This window comes from Podarcis erhardii (genome assembly GCF_964252035.2).
Source record: "Podarcis erhardii genome assembly, chromosome: 10".
Lineage (NCBI taxonomy): Eukaryota > Metazoa > Chordata > Lepidosauria > Squamata > Lacertidae > Podarcis > Podarcis erhardii.
This window is the reverse complement of record NC_138500.1, coordinates 44,155,270-44,170,049: the sequence shown is the minus strand read 5'-3', so window position 1 is coordinate 44,170,049 and position 14,780 is coordinate 44,155,270.

Below are 14,780 nucleotides of genomic sequence, written 5' to 3'. Positions count from 1 at the left end.
AAGATGAATGCAATGGGGAAAATGTATCCTCCCACTATTTCTTTTTTGTAACAGAAAGTAAGTTTAAATGACAATTGCTGAACAGCCCTAGTTATTACAGAGGTTTTGAAGTGCTTGATTGAAACATGGGAAAGGGATTGTATTTGCTGCATATGAAAATGCCATATTTATGTAGCATTGTTATATACTGCTCAATGCTCTGAAACTCAAAGCCAGTGCAGAGCAACTTGGGGTAAGCACGGCTGAATCTAGTAGAGTTCACTTCTGTGAAAATATACTTCAGATTGTGTGCCCAGGAAATGCAAACACACACTGTGAAGGAAGACCAGGAAGACCAAACAAAGCTATATGGTCTCATTCCTAGCCTGGAGGTGCAGGGGTCCCAAAGCCCTCATCCCCAAAGGGAGGGAGGGAGAGAGCCCTCAAGTAGCCTTCTACATACATGTACACTTGGAGGAACAAGTTGCTTACAAAAAGGAAGCCCTTCCCCCAAGTACAGCCTCCCACATTTTGAGCAGTGTAGCCTTTTGCTAGTCACCATACGGGTCTTAGTAGGATTTTGGGGGGGATCTCTCTGATTGCCCTTGTTCACCTACTCTGCCCTACCTTTAATTCAATTGGTTTTTGGTGGGTTGGATTTAATCTGACTGGTACCATGTAGTGTGGGCAGGTACATGGATTTTAACATGGCCCTTCAGCCATAGTGCCTTAGAGTGCTGACCATCACCATCAGGTTTTGCTTCTGGAATGGAAGTTTTGCTGAAAACATCCAGGTTTGGAAGGATGAGAAGCCATTAACGTATTTTTGAAACACCTATAATCTTGAATCCCATCCCCAAATTTCCTCCTATTGTCAACTGGCTTGGGGGGGGCAACTTGGTTTAGCGCTCTCGGGATCTGTGTATGCCATCTGTTAAGCAGTGGGGGTGGCTAGCACATATCAGGTGGCACACCCATGACTGCCATTTAGGGGGAGGTGCTATTTCTAGCACCATACCTCCATGGGTGGTAAAGTTCATCTGGGGTGGTTTGGCTCCCAGAAGCAGGCGGGCAGATTTCCTACCCACTTGTGCAGATTATACCTTGTTTAGCTTGACTGACACAATTTCTTCTTTGTTGTGCTAATAAATACAGCCTTTTAGCAAATGCTTGATTTGTCAAGTCTTTGTTGTGTGGGGTAAAAAACAAAACGTGTAAAACAATCACATGTGATTTATCCTGAGAATTCCAGCACTGATTCCACACCTCCAAAGGCTGACTCAGTAGCAAACATCCAAAACATAAAGCTGTTTTCCCCAACAGCTTGCATTCCTGCAAGGATCTGAAGCTGTCAGAATTATTCATTCATTCAGCGTGCCTGGCACTGGCCAATTGACAGCCCCACAGGAGCACACAAAGCCATCATAACAACAGGGGTCATGCAGATCTCAGAATCTGCCTGGAAGCAGGAGGAGATTAAAATCGCTTCAGATATCTAGGGCAGGAGGCCTTCTGCCAACACCTCAAATGCAATTTGCAATTCACTGCACACTGCACAAAAAGCATACGACCCTTAGCATTTTTACTTTGGGACACTAAATTGCCTCATTATCACATTAACATTTAATGCCGCCACACAAGTTTGAAACACAAGTTTAAAACCTTGTCGCTGTCACAATTTCATTTAAGTCCCATCAGCTCCTGCCATTACGTTTCTCTCACTCTACTGCCAAAAATTAAATATAGAGTCTCATTTTTTTTATTTGCTTGTGCAGTATTCCAGAGAGGTAAATTAATAAGAAACCCTTATGTATTTAAAAGTAATGATGGAATCTCATTATAAAATAAGGATATTAGTGATCTGCATGACAAAACATTGCATATTTGATTGTATTTCTGAGATCCAATGTCCAGTGAGAGACAACTGAATTTGGATCTGGGTGATCTGGGTTTAAGTCTCACTTCTATCATGGGAGTCATGATTATCTGGCCACATACTACTTTTGACCACATGAGCTCTGAGGTATATACACAGAAACCCCACATCTTCAAGGGCTGTCCCATTCATCTCAGTTGAGGAATCAGACCCCACCCCCCAGCAAACATATTGTTAATGGCCACACCAATCTCTGCTGAGCCATGCATAGGATTCCAGGGGTCTTGGTCCTCAACCAGGGTCTGTGCTCCTTTGGAGAATTGAAGACACAGCGGAGGCTGTCATAGCTTTGAGAAAGATGCTTTATTCACATATTTACACCTGAATCTAGTAGATAGAGGAAGTCCAGATTTTACAACATGGTCATCTCAAGAGAAGCTTGTTCCCCACAGCAGTACAGTACTAGAGTCCCAAGGCATCTCTCCCAGCCTGCCTTCAACAAGTCTGCCCAAGATGGATCTCTTTGTTCTTCCCTATCTCCTTCCCAGCACACCTTGCTAAAGACTCTCTTTTCCTATCACCTCTCTCACACACACCATCACCTTGGTGACCTCTGTCTGCTCAGCCCAAGGATTCCTCTTAGATGGGTCATCAACACCTTTTGTCATGTTAACACCTCTATCCCAGGTAAGGCACTGGCTTGGAAAGAAAGCTTAGCTCGTATTATTCCACTGGCCTGCAATCTTCCCTTCAATGCTCCAAATAATCAAAATCCTACCATTTATTAATTTCTAGGGTTTAGGGGTGGGTCCCCAACTTATAACAATATATATATTTTTTATTTGTGGGGAAATCTGTGCCTGTAGCTGTGGCAGTCTGGACGTTCTTGTGGCCCATGTTCACATGTTGTTTTAGATAGTGTGAATTCAGAGTCACCTTTAAATATGACTTTTGTTAAATCCCAGCGCTCATTCCTACTAACAACCCTTATTTTTTGAAAATAAGTGCTGTCTCTTTCCCTGAGTCCCAAATGACTTCTCTCATTCCCTAAGTCCCATACACTTATTGCATTTTTCAGTTTTGCAGTTCAAAGAGGCATCCAATGAGAGAAAATTCTAAGTCTCTCTGAACAAGAGCCTATGAGAAACTCAGGGGCTGGAGTGCAGGGAACCTACTGGCATCTTGCCCAATGTGAAGCCCTTGCAGAAACCCAGGGCCCAGTTTTGCAAGAGCCCTCTAATAAGCATAGCTCTTCATTTAACTAAAAAGATGCTTTTGGTTTTTATGTGTTTTACACAACCCATGCGGTGGGCCACTACTGTGTTAATGTAACCATGCATAATAATTTAATGTGGTTTTGAAAAGAAGAAGAAAAAAAGACTTCCACAAATATATGAATGTATTACACACCATATGGTTAGATTCCCCAACAGGCAAGGCTTTCCATTAAAAGCAATGAAGCACAGGAAGAAAACCTTGCGGGTAATTTTCAGTTAGCATTTAATATTTAGGGATATATTTGATACACGTGATGCAGCCATCTTTCCTTCCAAACTGCAGATAGTTTCACTGTTCAGAAATCTAGGTGGATAATATGTGTTTGTGAGAAAGAGAGACAGAGAGGGAAAAAAACTATCTATTTTAATTGAAGAATTTTTTTCTCTTGTCAGTGTGAAAGATTCCTCCCAAAACTGGAGGGTCTACTAATTCTTTATAATGAGTGTGTTTCACATCACTCACACAACACACTTCTGAAAAGAGAGTTTAGGTGACAAACCCATACTCAACAAGGCTGTCATTTCTCATCCATCACCTCAAATATAGATGAATATAATTTTGAAAACCTGCTTCCTCTCTCCCTTGTGTTTTTAATTCCCTAAAGTTGAGGAAGGAATTCAGTGATGTTCTGAAATATTCCTTTCCTCACTACTCAATACTAACCCTCACAAACACCCTCCCATCCATGATCCTGCAGCTCAGTCTGTAAAATGTGCAGAACCTGATTCAAGCACACTTAGATATCATGCCTCCCAATATGGAAGCATGTCATTAATGTTTCTGCTTCCTCACGCCTGTCATTCTGTGAGTTGTGTGAGTATTCATATATAGTCGTAAATAGAATGTAATTCTCTAGAACAGTAGGAGACGAGCGGTCCTCACTATGTCCTGTGGAGGAAGGAATGCCTGCTCCTTTCATTTGTTTTCAACTGCTGGGTGAAGGGAGGATGTCATATCTTCCCATTCTGTGAGGAGAATGGGTTTGGGGGTTTTTGTTGGTTTTTTTAAAAGTATGAGTTCTTCTTTTTCATTCTTTTTTAAAGAACATAAGAAGAACCCTGCTGTGTGAGTCCAATAGCCCATCTCATTCAGGATCCTGTTTTCCCTGTTGCAAAGCAGATGCCCAGGGGAAACCTGCGAGCAGAATCTGAACACAACAGCACTTACCCCACTTGTAATTCCCAGCCACTGGTTTTCAGAGGCATACTAACAAGCTAGACAAATTGCAGGAAAGTAGCGGAAAAATCTCTCTCTCTCTCTCTCTCTCTCACACACACACACACACACACACGGATAAGATGTCTCAGGATGCAGGTATATGATCTGTGCTGAGGTAGGCCTCTAGGGATGGCACCCTGATCAGGTATGAATATGCCATATTGACTTATAATATGTATTATTTGTTCCTTGGCAGATGTCTTCTTTCATCACTCCTTATAAAAGAACATCCTTTTCTGATTATGAAAGCTGATTACAAACCTGTCAAGGAACAAGACATGCTTGTGATGGCCAAATGGTTGGAGGAAGCAGAACCACCGTATAAGGTGTTAGGATGAGGTATGAAATTAAATATTCACTTTTCCATTGGCCTTACACAGTCCCTGCCTGGCTTCCAATCTAAGAAGACACAGAAAGAAAAAGGAATGGAGAGTGAGGAGGACACAATCAGACTCTGATTTTACCATTCCTTATAATCTTGAGGTGTTAGAATGCAGCTGGTGAGTGGTATTGCAGCCAGGCAGTAAATCTGTTGTACTTCTAGCACCAGCTGCAATTTCGGAGCTGTTTTTGAAGGCAGCTCCACACATAGCGCATTGCAGTCATCTAACCTAGGATTTACCAGAGCACAAATAAGTCAAGTTATCCCTGTTTAGATAAAGGGGCAGCTAGTAGAAGGCCACTGCACTACAGAGACCACCTGTGCCTCTAGTAACACTGCAAGATCCTGGAGAATCCCCAACCTATGGATCTGCTCCTTCTAAGGGAGTGTGACTCTTCTAGAACAGACTAAACACCACTCATCTGGTCAGAGAAACCATCAGCTAATATCACCACAATGGGGCTCTTCCACCACTAATGGTCTTTCATGTGTTGAATGGTTTGCAAGCAAAAGGGCAATGCCTCAGGATGCAGAGAGGTAATGAACAAATCACAAGGAACAAGGATTTCTCAGCAACTCCATCTCCTTGTTGACTATGATTGTCAAGGTCAGATGAGCACCATATTCCTTTACAGGCTCATGCTGGAGCCTACAGCCACATGAAGAACATCAGTGTGCATCCCACGTGGTAAAAGAAAACACCTAAATTGAGCCCACTGTCTGATTACTAGGATGAATTCTGGGCTTGTGGGATATAACAGTTGGGACAATCTTGTGATTTGCAGTCACCAGGGATTCCTGCTGTTGCCGTGGGAGAAGGGGAAGGAAGTCTCCTTAAGAATTCTGACAAGGCTGGCAGTTTCTTCCTGAATGAATAGAAGCTTAGCTGGGACTGTTTTATTACAGAGCGGATTAGAGAACAGCCTAATGATTTTGAGCATAGAGTCTTGACTCAGATATTATAGCAAGGTAGAGCTGCTGTTAGAAACCTTCTAAATGTGGTACAGGCCCTCTGCTGCAGTTGGGAAGCTCAGTAGCAGAGCATCACTTTGCATGCAGGAAGTCACAAGTTCAGCATCTCCAGATAAGGCTGAGAAAGTCACTGTGGACAATGCTGAGCTAAACAGACCAAATGTCTGATAAGGCTGCATTGTATTGTCTGTAATGGGCTTCCTACAAGGCAAGATCATGTAGTAGGTGCCCTCATACAGTGGGGTTTGTGGGGTCATGACCCACCTTACAGGAATCCGATTGTAGGTGTTATTTATTTGAAAGTGTGGCGATCACACAGGGTCCCCAGACGTTTAACGGTCTATTGATCCCTCTGCCACCACTGTGCTCGCTTCCCCGCTGCCACCAACCCATTACCCTCAGGTAAAACACTGAGTCCAGACAGTTGTTAAAAGTGAATCAAATAAACAAGTTTATTTTATAAATATTAACAGTTTATGATTTCTCAGATAATATTCCTGTCAGTATCTTAATTTTAGTTTCTTTACCAGCCTATACCTTCCTAATACTTTTTGACTAATTATCTCAACTGTTTGACTGACTCCTCTTAACAAATTCTCTCACTCTCTGACATCAGACTAGCCCAACCCACAGTCTTATCTTCTCTGTCCAGACTGTCTTCTCAACTACCCTAACTCTAACTCTAATTCCTCCAAAAACCCCTGTGCTTAAACCTTATACGCTGTTAACTCTGCCCCCTGGGTTCCCATTGGTTAGTCATTTTACAATAAGTTAACCCTTTCCTTATGAACCCAGTATGATGTCATACACCTAGGAGGGCAAACGCCACAGAAAACATTTATCAAGGCAAAATATTTTTGCGTACAATATCTTTTTAGAAACAATATCTTTTAGAAACAATATTATTACAATTGCAGCCTAAAGCCAATAAAGCAGCAGTATAAAATCAGATCAACTGGAATGAGGAGATTCAAATGCATAAAACAGGGCTCAACCTTATGCGTCAGGGAAAGCCTGGACAGCAATTTAAGTCTTTTCAAGATATCTGAAGCAACTGAAGGCTTCACAGAGGGAAGGGCATTCTGCAGCATAGAGACTAACAGCAGAAAATTCTCCTTTTCAGGTCACTGCTCTATGATATTCTGCAGGGAGTGATGGGACAAGTAGACCCCAGGTGATGTAAGTGAGCTTACATGTGGGCTTTCAGGTAAAGTAGTCCTGAGTGTGGCAGGATGAGGCCTTTACAACTTGGAAGCAAGTTATGTGCAACATGATGCCTCTATAGCAGCATTTTTAATCTGACCAGGTTGCAATATTAAGGCACTGAGAGCATGGAGGGATAGTTGCATTGTGGAAAGGCTGCATTGCCTGCATTGTCTGTGGTAAACAGACAATTAAAGGATATGTTTCTGTTCTTTGTTTTTCCCTTTTTGGAAGGGTCTGCTGCATTCTTCACATCTATGTGCTTCAAAAAAGAGAGAGAATTATTTATAAATCTATCACCTAGAAATTTTATAAATAAAAAATAAATAAGGACTTAAACCAGACTCTGGGTAGGGCTTGACACCACCCTTAGGGATGTGTGAATGTCCCCGAGAGGTGCTATTTGTTTTATCAAAACACCCTTAGTTTCCTTTGAAATTCCTAAAATAGTTTGCTTATGCAGCCATCGCTATTCACCTCATATCTCACAGTAGACATAACTCTATGGCAACCTAGAGAAATGGGAAGGCCTGCTGAGAAATGTTGTTTGTTTAATCAACATTCTTTTAATTTCAATTGAAATTCCTGGGAAGTTTTTGGCTAAGCAGGAACCTCCATCCTACCACAAGCAAAACAGCTGTCTGGTTACTTTGTTTTGAGAGTTGGGAGTGTTTTAATAGGTAAGAGGGCAGCCAACAGGAATTTACTAATCCCTCACTACTTCAGGGTTGTAGAATGACTCTTCGCTGAAGCAATTCTGGCAAAGAATATTACCTGTGGATGGTTATTGTATTTATAAAGCTCCTTAGCACTAGGTGCTATAACACCAGGCATTAAAGGGAATAACTGTGAGTGCGGGTTTATAATTCAGAACAGTCCATTGCATTGCCCTATCACCTTCCTTACTGCAAGAGTATGTGTGTGTGCTTTTTGGAAAGTAGGGTTGTTGCTCAAAATAAACAATTCCACTTTAATTGTGCAGTATATGACTGAACCACACCTGCAAAACAGCAATAGTTAAATGTCCTAAGATTTCAAATTACATTAGGTGTACTATTTATTATTATTATTATTGAATCCTGCCTTTTTTTGCTATATGTTTTTGGAAAACATCAATGTATGATAAATCTAAAAAGCAAGTTTTTACTTATGTCTCACAGCCTTATTACACACAGCATATGCACTGCCATAGTCTGCCCAAAGATCAGCAAAATGGAAATGGGTTGTAGCAAAGCCATTGAACTCTGTGCTACAAAGACCGTGAATCCCTTAGTGGAAGATGCAAATTGCTGCTCTCCTTTTCTTTCCTGGTTTCCTGTATCATTCTGAAAACACATTTTCATGTAAAAAGTTCAGCTGCAGCTTGGACTCAGTCTAATCTCTGCATACGATTTGTTGTCTGTAGCTTTCTGTATGCAGCATTTGAATATCAAGGATTTTTTTTTGAACATCATCCCTTAAATGTTCTTTATCCATCAAGCAATTCAGAATACTGCAAACATATCTAAGGGCACATTTGCATCTTCTATGGAATTATTTTACCCTCCCCCCCGGGTTGCTGGTTTTCAAGCACTAACATAATTAAATATTAACATAAAAGAAGCTTATTTATTTGCTTACAATCAATAAATTCATCCAGTATTCAAATAGAAAGCCTGTACAATAGGAATGCTGAAGATGTTTCAGTGCCCTTCTTAGCATTTCTGCACAATTCATCACTATCAAGAAGCCATTACAGCATTGTTGTTTTTACACTGGAGCTTTATGAGATTGGAGACATGTATAAAAAGCATATTTCATAAACCTACATATTTTTAAAATATTGCAAACCTTTAAATAGTATTTTAGGGAGGCTGGTGGTGCTGTGGGTTAAACCACAGAGCCTAGGACTTGCTGATCAGAAGGTTGGCGGATCGAATCCCCGCAATGGGGTGAGCTCCCATTGCTCGGTCCCAGCTCCTGCCAACCTATCAGTTCGAAAGCACGTCAAAGTGCAAGTAGATAAATAGGTACTGCTCCGGCGGGAAGGTAAACGGCATTTCCGTGCACTGCTCTGGTTCGCCAGAAGTGGCTTAGTCATGCTGGCCACATGACCCGGAAGCTGTAAACCGGCTCCCTCAGCCAATAAAGCGAGATGAGCGCCGCAACCCCAGAGTCGGTCACGGCTGGACCTAATGGTCAGGGGTCCCTTTACCTTTAAATAGTATTTTAGACAAGCCATACTATCAGAGTTTTGTGCAGTGTCTGAGCTATGTGTGGAGCTCTTTTACCAAGCAGGCTTTTGTGCTAACCAATGGTACAGCTCCATTTGTATGTGAGCCCCCAGCCAATTGTCTGCATGAATGAAGAATTCGCAGCAAGTGAAAGACTCCCTTTAAACTACATGAAACTACATGTAGTCCCTGAAACTACATAGAACTACTTGACTGAGGTTTACTACAGAGCATATTTTATGCTATAAATTGGGTCAAGGAACTTAGGCCTCCCTCATAATTCTAGACTACAATGTCCTCATCCCTGACCATCAGCCATGTTGGTTGGGGGTGATAGGAGTTGACATCCAACATCTGGATGGCAATAGGGTAGCTATCCTGGTTTCAATACTAGGACAAAACCTAACCCCTGCCCACGCTCCTGACAGAACTGTATGCTCAGGAGAGGATGAGCTCTGCATAAGGCTCAATGGAGCCCTCTTCATTCAATTCCTGGCTCCATTCCTCAGACATATGGCCACATGATTACAGTACACCAACACATAAGTTTGCCTCTCTTTTATCCAAGTCCACATGTACCTTGTGCTACAGGTTTCCATCAACCTTAATATGGCCCTGCATATTTTTTGTGGGCAGTTTATCAATGTCCACAATAGTGATCACACATTGCTAAATAATCACAATCATATAAAGACTCTTTTTAGCAGTGTTCATCAATGTGTATATACACATCGGTAATATGGAAGGTGGAAAGGCAGGAAGGAGCTGCAGGACTAAACATTGTGGTAAACTATGCAAACACAATTTCTATAGTCTGTACACAGTTCAGGGTTTTTTTTTTGGGGGGGGGGGACACAGAGCAATGGAGGATTACTAAAGTATTGATTCCACACTGGAACGACAACCATTTAATTTCGGACATCAGACTATGTGCAGAAAAGGGGGATAAGGGAAATTCCAGAAGCATACCAAAATGAAGGTAGTAATGGTTTCTGTGTTTTGGAGGGACTTGACTGTAACCAGTATTAAGTGGTTATAGTATTGCACTTTAAAAACCATTACCCATTATATCAGTTTCTTAAAGGTCAGACAAGATCGAAGTCAATCTCTATATGACATGTTATTGCAGTGCTTACCTATTATGTGAATGTTGCTACTTGCCTATTCCTTTACATTCTTCTGCCTCATAAAGCAAATAATAATACTAATAGAATACAGATAATTGTCAAATGCATGGACTGAGATACAGAAATCCTGTTCTGCCTGCTGAAATGGCTTTTCCGTGTGAACACCAATTTTACAACAAGAATCATGGGCAAAGAAAGCTGCATCTGGCATAAACCTGAAGCTTATTTTGCACAGCTTATCATGAACATAGAATCATAGAATTCTAGCGCTGGAAGAGACCACGAGGGTTAATGCCCTGCAATGCAGGAATCTTTTGCCTAACGTGGAGCTTGAACTCGTGACTCTGAGATTAAGTGTCTTGTGCTCTCCCAACTGAGCTATCCCAGCTACTATGAAAAGTATTTTCCCCACATTTCAACAGAAAACTTCAAAATGAGTACTGAAAGAAATATAAAATGCTAAGGGGTCAGTGCAGCCCAATGAACAGAGTTTTACTCCCCTTTCCTGCAGTTAATGGGGTCAAAAGTGGGAAATCTGGCTGGCCATTTGGCCAGGCAGGCCCATGGAAGACCTTTCTTCCTTTCAAGCTGCAATATGGCTGTCCACCAATGAAGTGGGAACTAGTTTGGTGACAGTCAGGACAGACAGGCCAAATGAAAGCACCTCACTTTCTATTCCCTTTCCACCTACTGAGCTGCAGAACAGCTAGCCAATTAATATAATTTAGGTAATGCTATATGCATGGAGAAATGTGCAAGGCTGCGTTTTTTTTCCTCCACTCACACTCCAGTGAATCCTGGCCATAGTGTGTGACTATACACAATCTTAGCTATAAGATATAACCCAGACGTCCCATGCAAATGTTGGTATTCTACATATGGAGACTTGAAAATGTGTCCATATGTTGGGTGTTTGCATAGGAGGCTAGACTCCTTGTGATAGTAGGCTCAGATTGCCATCTGAACCAGCAGCGACGCAAGCCAATCGGGGGACAGGACGAGCTGGGGAAGGATGCTCCGAGGGGCCTCCGAGGAGTCTGCCTGCCTCCTCCCACTCAGCCACCCTACCGCTGAGGGGGAGGCGGTGGGAGGACCGTTTAGGGCAGCGTGGAACCTGCAGGCGCCCAAGCCACTGCATCACTCCCAGGAGAGATGTGTGCCTTGGATGCGCTGCAGACCTCATGGTGAGTGCCACCCAGCATTTTGTCACACACACACCCCTTAGTGGTGACACCTGGGGCAACCCACCCACCCCCACCGCACCCCCCTTCCTGATTGGAACACCACAATATGAATTTATCATGTTGACTGCACATGCAATTTGGATGCACATAGTGTCCAGTGCAAACATGATGCCTAATGCATTGGTGTTAGGAACACCAAAGATCATGATCTTCACTTCTCTTTCTTTCTACTTCTCGCTCTCTCTCTCATTCTAATATCTCCAGAGGTCTGGGAGCTATCATTAATGAGACTTTACAAAAATGCAATTAACTTCAGGGGCCAGGATGTGAAAATATTTACATGAGATTTTATCGTCTGTCTAAAAGTTGTATTGGCCATTAAAAGAATTCAGCGGGGTTGATTAGAAATGCAAAGGAATTTCTTACATTTCAGGAAAGGCAGGAAAGCCTTTGGCTAGGATGAAAGTGAACATAATGGAAACGCAGACACATTATCCATATGCAAGAGTTAACAAAAGCACTTATGAAAAATGGTAATTGCCAACCAGTGACATAATTAAAATGTTATGTATGTTCTCACCTTAAAAATGTGATTTTTAAATGTTATAAGCACATTCGATGCTATGCAGGCAACATGCATATAAAATATGATCAAAGAGTACAAAGCCACGAGACAGTGTTGCAATTACTATAATTTAAACATCTAAAGGTGACACAGCACCATTGAACAGAGTCGTGTTAATGTGGATGCTGAAAACTATGGCAAGGGTTTTCTCAAAAAGAAAGAATTAACATTGGACTTCCATTGGGTATTCAAACGGAATGTCCTCATAATGACCCCCACCCCCACCCTTTAATTATATAGTAGAAGAGCATCCTTTGAAAAGCTTTGAAATTTAAAGGCCATTTTGCTGTCATCATAACCCAGTCATTTAACTTGTGCTGCAATCTGAAGAACCTTGCCGTACTGAAATGTCTGCACACCTTAGAGCTGATGGACAGCCAAAAATAAGACAAAGATTTGATGAAACGCACAGAGATGTAGAAACATCTCAGATCAATTTCCTGAAAAAAGTAAGGCAGAAAAGTGCAAATAGATGTGCGTGACTTCTCTATGCTTCTGCCAGTTTATAGCTCTTCAGAACCGCCTACAGCGTTAACTTGATAAACAGAGAGTGCTAATGGGACATTCAGAAACCTGATGCTGCGTAATATGCAATCTGTAACTTCTTGTGGGTGACTGGAAACTGTAGGTGAGACGGAAACCACATGGGTACAATCTACAAGGAGCACTTTCAGTAAGGATGTCTCCCAGTATGTGTTCTATATTACTCCTCAACGGCACATTTTGTCCCCAAGGAACCCACTATTGATTTCAAGAGGACCTTTCCAGGAGATCTCCCTGATACTCATTTTCTCAACCAGCTGCTTGCCTCACAACAACTCTTTGAAATGACTGGAGAGCAGAAGAAAACTCCATAAAGGTTAAAGGTTAAGTCCATTCCATTCTACAACTTGATAATAATTCTTTCTGTACTTTTCTGTTGTGTAGCACTTGTATGAGTTAAGCAAATGCAGCAGAGTTCTTGTGTAAGAACATAGGGTAAATTGAGCTGGAAGGTTTTATTCAGATAGTGGCTGCTACTGATGGACTCCCCCAAGAACACCAGCAAGCTAACTATGCATGTACTGGACAGGGTACATTCTCTCTTGCAAAATGCTTGTATTTACATTTTTAGAGTATGCATAATAAAAGCCTAACAATAGATGCTGATGCAAATCTGGTTGTGGCAATACAGCTCAGGATTGGGTAAAGTCAAAAAGCCTGAAACCAAATTCAGAAGAAAAGTAATTATAAATGACAGAACCTATGACTTGAAGAAAGTGTTTATGACTATCACTGATGGGTTTAGACTACATGGGTCATAGAGGTTAAGTTTTCAGCCTCGAGGTTCGCATAGCCTTAGTAGCATGACTGACAGTTTACATCGCAAAAATTGCCAGAAGTGCTTAAGTTTTCTGTTGAGATTAATAGTATGATGTTAAGGCCAGATTTCTCCAGAGATGTGGCAGGTGCCACAGATGGGAAAGCTATACCATTATTTATTTATTTATTCTTTAAAAAATAATAAAGAACAATAAAGTGATGCCATAGAAATTAACTTCATTAAGAAAATTTAATATATCTGAAGCTCCTGGGATTCACTTCCAGAGGAATGATAAGCTAGTTTTTAGCATCCATGCGTACAAGTGTATCCTGGCCATTGTTTTTATTCTTTGCCAAATCTGACAGGATTTGGTGTCCCTTCTAGAGCTGGGTAAATATGGAATGTGCTTTTAAATATGCACCAGCAAATTCAGTCACACCAGTTTAGCTTTAGTTGCAGACAGCAGGTCTGGATGAAGGGTGGAGGTGCAAGAGGGGAAGCTACACCTACCCCAAGTGGCAGGTTTAGGGGGGCAGTGAATTGCATTCTGCTCCAACAATAACTCAGTGAATGGGAGAGAGAAGAGATAGAATGTCATGACTTCCCAGTGCGGCGGCAGCCAATCACTGCTTCTAGTAAGTGGAACCGTTCCATAGTGGTGCTGAACAAGGAGTCTGCAATGCAGCTGGTGTTGGGCTCCTCTTATTAGTAGTGTGGGGTGGGCCATAGTCCGCCACGCACACCACAGCATCATCAGGACTTGGCTCCTCCTTTACACTCCTGCCATATTTTATGCTTTAGTCTGTGTAGTATTAGCCATGAAAAAGTGTTGAAAGGCACAGGACTGGGTAGAAACATATTAATGAGATGTTTATAATAAAATCGACAAAATGTAATTACAACTGCAAAGTGTGCATTTTAGCAAGGCTTACGAAGAACCATATCTTTCTTCTTTGGCAATACCTCATAGCTGAGTGAGATTGTCTTCCAAAACAGGATTGTAGCAGTGAGTCCGTAAGTGACTGTGGAGGCCAATTCTGGATCCACACATCCTTCCACAGTGGGGACATAGGTTTCCGGGAGAGAGTTGATCACGGTGAGGGTTTGCCAAGTGTGCCTTCCTCTTAGCACGTTTCTCCCTTTCATCCTGAGTTCAAGTGTCTTCAAAGCCCATGACACCTTTGGTAAAGGCTGTTCTCCAGTTGGAGCGCTCACAGGCCAGTGTTTCCCAGTTGTCAGTGTTTATATTACATTATTTAAGATTTGCCTTGAGAGAGTCTTTAATCCTCTTTTGTTGACCACCAACATTACGCTTTCCATTTTAAAGTTCGGAATAGAGTAGTTGCACAAAACTAATTTTGATCACGTTGAAGAGCAGCTGACAGCAGATAGGCTTCTGAATAAAGTCCTGTTTCTAAGA